Here is a 9,849-nt window from a genome sequence, read left to right as displayed (position 1 = left end):
ACCTGGATGTTCAGTGAAAGCCAGGTAGGGGACTGATGACCTCAGCAGTTAATTTCCATAGTGCTCCGAGCCATTTGAACCATTTTTGAAAGCCAGGTATACAGACTAAACGATTTTCGTAACGAGTGATGAGGTGAAGCCGGCCGGGGTGGCCGAGCGGTTCTAGGCGCTACAGTCTGGAACCGCGAGACCGCTACGGTCGCAGATTCGAATCCTGCCTCGGACATGGATGTGTGTGATGTCCTTAGGTTAGTGAGGTTTAAGTAGTTCTAATTTCGAGGGGACTGATGGCCTTAGTAGTTAAGTCCCATAGTGCTCAGATCCATTTGAACCATTTTTTGAAGAGGTGAAGCCTTCAGAATCTCGTGTTTCACGTCTTGCACTGGAAAGTGTATGCATTAACATCTATGAGTACTGTTTTTCAAGACTAAGTAACTCTTTAACATGCATCTGTAGAGCTTAGCCCGTCAAAAGTACACATTGTTCTCAACACATATCAGCATTCTTTCCGCAAAGTGAAACCGTATTCGGGACAAAAAAGTTCAAATCCCCGACTGACTGCCAAGTTTTATTTCTACTGTGGTATCCCATTATCAGTGCTCCAAGATGAATCATTGGTTTCCGACAGGAGAATTCCTACGTATTTTGTGTAAACATGGACACCGCATTTCACATGTATGTAAAATTCGTAGAAGAGGTCAGTATTTTTCTGGGGAGACACAATAACTATGGATCACATAGGCACGCTTGGCCTTATTTTGGGCGACTTAAAGTGCGAAGTGAGATCAAAATCTAATTATGTAGTGCTACGTTCCAGAGATGCGCTGTAAGAGTTACGGATTCAGGCAGAGAAACACTCTCAGAAGTAGAAGCATGCGCATATCACTGCAAGATGTGCAGTATATGGCCCAATTGTTGTGAACAAAAAATGGTTCAAATGGCTCTGAGCACTATGGGACTTAACATCTGAGGTCATCAGTCCCCTAGAACTTAGGTTAGTTAGGTTTAAGTAGTTCTAAGTACGTCACACACATCCATACCCAAGGCAGGATTGGAACCTGCGACCGCAGCGGTGGCGCGGTTCCAGACTGAAGCGCCTAGAACCGCTCGGCCACCCCGGCCGGCTGTTGTGAACAGCTCGTAATATATAGAGACCATGCAGCGTTAACATATGCCGTTCGTCCAAAAATTTCAGATTTTTGGCGTATAAGCCACGTCAGCGCAGTAACTACGATGGCAGCTTGAACTGCCAGCAGTCAACAATAGATGTGCATTCGACCAGCCAGTTGTGGACATCCAGTGTTAAGTAGTGGACGTGAGAACATAGTATGCCAATGTTGCTGTGTCACAAATCGAAATGGGCCAGCATCTCTAAATCAAGTTTCAAGACATCATCCAGAATATTTTAAAGAAGGGAAAGGTTATGCAAAACGTGAACAATTGTTTTGTGAAAAAAATCATCGTGGGTGACAAGACTTGGTTTCATCAATATCAACCTACTGCAAAGCGACAAAGTAAAGCGTCAACGCTTTGACGACATGACCGTCATTGAAGGCAATGTGACGTGCGAGTTGGGCAACATCCCAATAAAGATTTTTATGATGGTTCCAAATGGTAGTGTAAACGTTTTGTGAGTCGTACAGGATTAGAGGAGTCTAGGCAGAACACGTGAAGTATTAAAATCATCATCTTATCTTTTATCCACTTTTTGTTAATCCAATTTCGAAACATTTATAGCTGACAACGTAAGCAACTACGCGACTTAATCTTATCAGCATATAGTAACGGAAAAAAAATTGGAACCATTAGTATGTACATCTAGAGGACATTTCTGCCTCTAGCGCTTGTTACAAGACAGACAATCGTAGTCAACCAGTGCTACAGTTCACGTTCATTCTCTCCGCCATGAGATGATTACCACAGCTACGAAAATCCGACGTTCAGTATATCCTCGAATATCGCTGTGGGGATGGGTTTCCTTGACATTCTGATAGCCACAGTTTGTTTCGTTATTGTGAAGTACACTGTAGACGCTCCGTTGGACAAAATGTGGCAGGAAATCGGCCCCTGCTGGCCCGAAAAAATCAGTTTTGATATTCTCCGGAAGTGATTTATATAAACCATTGAAACTAAATTCATGATGAGTGGACTGGAGTTTGAACTTCAGTTCTCTCGAATACCAATCCAGTCTTTTCACCGCTGTTCTATTTTGCTAGGTAAATAACTGGACGGGACGTGAAAACATTGCAGTAATTATCGACTAACGGCTGCTGTACAACTAATCTGTCGTTGTGAGGGTTCGGAATGCAGTTGCCGATAAATACACTGATGATCATGAAGCTGTGATCAACACGTTTATGGATGAAACGTTGTAATTCTCTTGGTTTGGAGGAAAACATGAAATAGATACCGAAATATTTCATCTGTATAGAGGAATTTATAGACAGTAATGCATTTCCAAGCTCATGGCATCTTGTAAATTTAGCATTCGTTACATATGTAATAATTTCTTGTGTCAGCGACTTCAGCTTTTGGAATTTCGGGAAACAATTAAAACCAATAACAATACATTCCTCGACATAGACAATATATATTACCCAAATGCTTGGTAACATATCTCTTAATGTACAGGACCACTTTTCATAATATATAAAGCTCTTTGATTGAAATATGAATGAGCTGTTGATGAAACGTCACTAAACATAATTCACACTGATAAATCTTGCTCTTTTACAAACTACTCAAAATAGTATACATTCACAGTAATTTTATTCTACGTCGACCAAACCCGTGAAGGTATGACAAAGGATCATCTCAAACGAAAACTTGAATCTCAGCGGCCCAACCCAATATGATTTCTGAAAGGAGAAAGGACAGTCTACGCATTTCGTCGACGGAAATTAAGCTGCCTTACCGGAGGATTCTATATTTGTCACCATTATTTGCCGATCTCAGTGGAACTAACGACGACACTGTAGTTACTGCACTACTATAACCATTCGAGCAAGCTTATAGCCTCACTTTACTTATCTTTATTAGGAACTGGAAGCCCTCCTATTGAAGTATCTTTTCAGTTGTGGTCACGACGCTGAGGCAGCCTACTCCAGATTTCCGGCCAAAGAAAAATATTTGGGAGCACTTGAAATCGAATTCAAACCCTTTGAATTAAGAACTCCTCAGTTTGCGGTGTGTTAGTCGGAAACGTATATAAAACCGGCACAGCTACACACAGTGATGTCCGTTAACTTTTGAGCCAGTTCAAATGCTTTTATTTGCAGCAGTTGTAAGTTAGCGGAAGCTATGAAACTGAGACGCTGTGCATTATATTTAGTATGTACAGTATTTTTCTCTCCGAGAGGAGACACTCGCAACTAACTGGACCGCGTGAAATCGCTGTTCAAGTCTAACAGCAGTGCAGCAGCTCATTTCCAACATGAATCCACAAACCCCGCGAGTAAAGTTTCGAACCATTCAGGCGCTGCCCCATAAATTGATAAAAAAATTCGTGTCACTACCCGTTTGCTGTTAGCTGCGCAGTTAGTTAACAACTCGTTGCCTTAAGATAAGGAGGACTCTACTACTTTGGTCGCAGTAAAATTCGAAACTAGACTGAATACTTTCATTTTTCACTAGCTTTCGCTTGGTTCCTTTTTTTAAGAATCCTGGAAATTATTGCTAGCCTTTACGTGCTTCAGTTCTGTACATGCCTTATTATGACACAAAGAGGATAAAAAAATTTTCTAGAAATACACGGAACATTTCGGAACTATATTGACACTTAAAATATTGTTCTATTGTTACAATAAACGTCGACAATGAGGCACGTAAAAATTATGGCAGGAAGGAGAGTGGGTACAATTGTGACGATGCATTTGTTTTTTATTTTTATTTTATTCGTTTACTTAGCGTTTATGTTCTCAGAAATTCGCTACTACATTAACAGTTACAAACAACCAGCTAAATAAACAAAAAGAAAAAATATCTAAGATCATTGTTCCAATTTTACCAACACTCCATTGCTTTAGAGACAACCTGATATAGTTCTTCCACAGATCCGACGAAAGGATGTACATGGCAGTCGTGAACGAAATGCGACTGCCTATATGCTACCTCGTTGCAGTCGCAGCTTGGGTAGTCCCGTCATCCACAGCAGTAGAAAGTAGCAGCTAATCCCTCTGTCCCACATCTGATTCTATTCGGTTTGCACTACATGACACGGGGAAGACTGAAGCACACGAGTTTTGTAGTCTGCTTTCCACTCACACCTTGCTGGAGAGGAGATCACCAATCCGATTTACAGGCTGCCTCAGGATTGAAAGTGCCTGCTGACAGCAGTCGGTATGCTGGGCGAGTTTTGGCACAGTATGTGTCAACGACGACGTCATCGATGGCGTCATCAACGAGTCATGGGATCTTCCCACTCTAATGCGCTAACCCTAGGATGCCTCCCTCCTCAATCCAAATTCCCACTGACGCCTCAGCCCACTTGGTATTCCCCCTAAACTCGAACAGTATTGCAGAGGTTCTCCAATTGTACTGGAAAGAACCATAGGATCGAACGAAATGGAGTATTCTGCCTGGTGTGACCAGTCAAGCGTGAATGGAAATTTGGATTGAGGAGGGAAGCGTGCTGAGGTATTCCATGCAGTCGTGCAAAGTCACTGCACCAGCATGGCATAGTGGTTAGCACATCATTCTAGTGAGGAGGAGACCTGGGTTCGAATTCCACCATTGGTACAAATTTTCATTTGTTGCTTCAGTCTGCATATATACATCACAGATGTTTGAAAATTGAAGGAGTCTCTGCAACCACATAGTTTCATTTGGTTAAAGCAGTTATGCCTTCGTTTCAGACAGGACCCACTCCCTCCCCCCCTTTCATTTGATGCTGAGGTTCTATTCCAACACTGTCGTCCAAGTGTAGGAGGAATAACAACTGGTCTCAGGTGTCAATGAGAATTTAGACTGAGGATTAAGAGGTGCTAGGGTAGTCCATGCAGTTGTACAAAGTCACTGTGCGAGGATGGCCCAGTGGTTAGCGCATTTGCCTAGTGACCAGGCGACCCACATTCGAATTCTGACCTTTGCACAAATTTTCATTTGCATATACAGTCTGCATATACAGGGTGTTACAAAAAGGTACGGTGAAACTTTCAGGAAACATTCCTCACACACAGATAAAGAAAATGTGTTATGTGGACATGTGTCCGGAAACGCTTACTTTCCATGTTAGAGCTCATTTTATTACTTCTCTTCAAATCACATTAATCATGGAATGGAAACACACAGCAATAGAACGTACCAGCGTGACTTCAAACACTTTGTTACAGGAAATGTTCAAAATGTCCTCCATTAGCGAGGATACATGCATCTACCCTCCGTCGCATGGGATCCCTGATACGCTGATGCAGCCCTGGAGAATGGCGTATTGTATCACTGCCGTCCACAATACGAGCACGAAGAGTCTCTACATTTGGTACCGGGGTGGCGTAGACAAGAGCTTTCAAATGCCCCCATAAATGAAAGTCAAGAGGGATGAGGTCAGGAGAGCGTGGAGGCCATGGAATTGGTCCGCCTCTACCAATCCATCGGTCACCGAATCTGTTGTTGAGAAGAGTACGAACACTTCGACTGAAATGTGCAGGAGCTCCATCGTGCACGAACCACATGTTGTGTCGTACTTGTAAAGGCACATGTTCTAGCAGCACAGGAAGAGTATCCCGTATGAAATCATGGTAACGTGCTCCATTGAGCGTAGGTGGAAGAACTTGGGGCCCAATCAAGACATCACCAACAATGCCTGGACAAACGTTAACAGAAAATCTGTGTTGAAGACGTGATTCCACAATTGCGTGCGGATTCTCGTCAGCCAACACATGTTGATTGTGAATCGAGGAAGTACAGTACATACTGACGAAACTAAAATGAGCTCTAACACGGAAATTAAGCGTTTCCGGACACATGTCCACATAACATATTTTCTTTATTTCTGTGTGAGGAATGTTTCCTGAAAGTTTGGCCGTACCTTTTTGTAACACCCTGTATACGATACTTTTACTGCCCCCTTGTTTCAGTTGGTACAATCGTATGTGTAAACCAAAAAGGTTCAAGAACAAGCCTTTTGTGGCTGACTGAAAATATTAGGTAGTTGTTAATTATTGAGCTCTCTTCATCTACATTGCATCCTCGCATAAACAAACGAATATACTACCACTGGTGATCGACTGTATTACTCAACCATATGGATTAGGTACTTTATATTATTCTAGTGCTAATTAAACTCAGACACATGCTGATGCATCGAAAACCTTAAATCTTCTTTAGTAATAACTTTGCCAAAAGTTTAATCTCAAAGAACAAACGGGTTCGCTGTGCTTTGTCTTTGTTAAAACTACTTAAAAATTGGAATTTGTAAAATGCGAGTAGAAAAAAAAGGCAGAAAGGTACTTTTCAGGGGGAAATTAGGTGGGTGAGGATGGGTGAAAGGGGGGTACAGTTTGGCAGTTCTGCCAAGGGCGCACTGTCTCATCAGTACGGTTATTTTGTACAACTTAGATGCAGTAGCTGCAGAAATTTCACCACAACTGCCAATCAGTACGCTACAGTAGCCACTACGCAGTGAACCGCTTTTTGTTTGACCTTCAGCTGTGGCCTTAATTTGATTTCTTTTCATATTTATTGTTATGAATAAAGATAACATGGCACTGTGTAGCGCATTCACAAAACCTTGTTACCTCCGTGCATTATCTGCTTCACAGCAAGTGGTCAAACTGTAGAACGAGCTGAAAATGTCAAATCTGCGGGATTATTCACCCCACCCCCACTCCCTCCTATACCTGCAACGTGCCACTCCCTGCGGAAGCAATGTTGCTAACGTTTGTTCCACAAACAACAGTTGTGCCTTAAAAAAGGTAAACCTATTGGCCGCAACGGTGGCTGCTCAATGACGGATGGCGTAGAGAGAGAGAGAGAGAGAGAGAGAGAGAGAGAGAGGGAGAGAGAGAGCAGTGGCAATTTCGTGTGCCGTACTGATAATCTGCTATGTTAGAAATGAGGCGTAAAATTACCTATCGCTGTTAGTTCGCATGTATTGGCAGTTTTTTCAACGACGACGGCCTCCGACGTCTACTGACAAATACTGATCACACTAAGGGGCCAAAGTGTACCTGCCACATAGTAAAAAGAGATTTATCCTCACTGTTTATCAATGGTTCAACTTCAGCACAATTCCCGTTGAATTCAAAGAAAATTTGTCCGTCATTTCAATGATTCCTGTTTCCATTCTTATCAGTAGGCACCGTAGCCGTATCATGTTGTTTACATATGTGGCAAAATAAATGGAAATTTTAAACAACTGTGCACTAGGGGAAATAAAATTATACGAACTGACAAATTAATAAATATAATTATTTCACATTCACAAAAGAGAATTATCCTTGCCGGTTACCACTTCTGCAGCTTGAACATCATTTTACCGGTTTTTGTCGTTTTCATTATCATTGCACATTGGGACAGAAACATATCCGGAACTGAGTAAGCTTATCTGACATATTTTCTCTTCCTCCTCTTTCTCTCTTTTCTTGTTTTCTCTTAATTGCCCCAGACTCGTATTTAAATTCCATAATGTCGATGTAACTTACGTCAAGCTTGCACACCGAGCCGCAAACTGTCGCAAGTTTGCAAAACAAATCGCTGTGAGTGCACGCATTTCTTTTCCTTCGTAGGACAGCCAATATATACACATCAAAAAAAAGTATTGCATGACCTCGGTTCCTAGAGTTCCGGAACCTGTACAGAAAAATGGAATAGAGATCAACATAAACATCATTTCCGCCCTTTTTATTGCTCATGGAAACCACACATTGCATGTTGTACCACCATACAGCGACACCCTCAGAGGTGGTGGCCCAGATTGCTATACACACCGGTACCTCTAATACCCCGTAGCACGTTCTCTTGCATTGATGCATGCCTCTATTCGTCGTGGCATACTATCCACAAGTTCATCAAGACGCTGGTGGTCTAGATAGTCCCACTCCTCAACGGTCATTCGGCGTAGAGCTCTCAGAGTGGTTGGCGAGTCGCGTCGTCCGTAAACAGCCCTTTTCAATCTATCCCAAGCATGTTCATTAGGGTTCATGCCTGTAGAACATCCTGGCCACTCTAGTCGAGCGATGTCGTTATCCTGAATGAAGTCATTCACAAGAGGTGCACAGTGGAGGCGCGAATTGTCGTCCATGAAGACGAATGCCTGGCCAATATGCTGCTGATATGGTTGCACTATCGGTCGTAGGATGGCATTCACGTATATTACAGCTATTACGGCGCCTTCCATGACTATCAGCGGCGTACGTCGGCTCCACATAATGCCACCCCGAAACAGCAAGGAACCTCCACCTAGCTGCACTCGTTGGTCAGCCTGACCAGGTTGCCTTCAAACACGTCCCTGACGATTTTCTGGTTGAAGGCATATGGGACACTCATCAGTGAAGAGAACGTGATGCCAATCCTGAGCGGTCCATTCGGCATGTTGTTGGGCCCATCTGTACCGCACTGCATGGTTTCGTGGTTGCAAAGATGGACTTCGCCATGGACGTCGGGAGTGAAGTTGCGCATCATGCAGCCTATTGGGCACAGTTTGAGTCGTAACACGACGTCCTGTGGCTACACGAGAAGCATTATTGAACATGGTGGCGTTGCTGTCAGGATTCCTCCGAGCCATACTCCGTAGGTAGCGGTCATTCACTGCAGTAGCAGCCCTTGGACGGCCTGAGCGAGGCGTGTCATCGACAGTTCCTGTCCCTCTGTAAATCCTCCTTGTCCGAACAACATCGTTTTGGTTCACTCCGAGACGCCTGGACACTTTCCTTGTTGAGAGGCTTTCCTGGCACAAACTAACAAAGTGGACGCGATCAAACCGCGGTATTAACCGTCTAGGCATGGTTGAACTACAGACAACACGAGCCGTGTACCTCTTTCCTGGTGGAATGGCTGTAACTGATCGGCTGTCGGACCCCCTCGGTCTAATAGGCACTGCTTATGCATGGTTGTTTACTTCTTTTGGGGGATTTAGTGACATCTCTGAAGAGCCAGAGGGACTGTGTCTGTGATACAACATCCACAGTCAACGTCTATTTTCATAAGTTCTGGGAACCGGGGTGATGAAAAACTTTTTTTGATGTATGTGAAAGTGGACTGCCACGTTAAACGTTTTGTTGGTGGAGGTTGTAATTGTACTTGAATTACGTAACCATTGCGGCACCTCACCTCAACCTCTTGATACCAGCGATATTCTACTGTGTTTCTGTAAAACAGTTAACATATTTCTGTGACAACATTCAGATTTGATTTCATTAATGTAGAGGTACTTTGATACATCGATATGTTTATATTGCAACAATATTATTCTTATGTGTATTCTTTCTTTTGTCACTATGATCTTTTTGGCCGCGTAAGCGGTTATTAGAAAGTCAAGTCGTCGTCGTCATGTTGAAAAGACGCAAATTGTAGCCAGTTTATGAAATGTGAACTTTAACAGTGAGGAAGATATTTTCAAGTATGTTGTATATTGTGAGGTGATGTTGCAACAAAAGTAATAAAAAAGAAGTATAACTTAAATTCGGAGTGCTGATTACTTTTTTACACCACCATTGTCCTAACTTGCAAAAGTTTAATCATCAAGAATGGTTTATGAAACACATCTATAAAACTTTTGAATATCGCAGAAAATCACCTAGGCCTCTTTGCATCCGAGCTTGGAATCATCACTACCTAGATTTTCGACGATTGAGCCATGAGTTCACAAAGAGACCAGCGTGGGAAACACGAAAAGATGAGTGCCTAGTTTAT

This window comes from Schistocerca americana, chromosome X (genome assembly GCF_021461395.2).
Source record: "Schistocerca americana isolate TAMUIC-IGC-003095 chromosome X, iqSchAmer2.1, whole genome shotgun sequence".
Classification (NCBI taxonomy): domain Eukaryota; kingdom Metazoa; phylum Arthropoda; class Insecta; order Orthoptera; family Acrididae; genus Schistocerca; species Schistocerca americana.
This window is presented reverse-complemented; position numbering follows the sequence as displayed.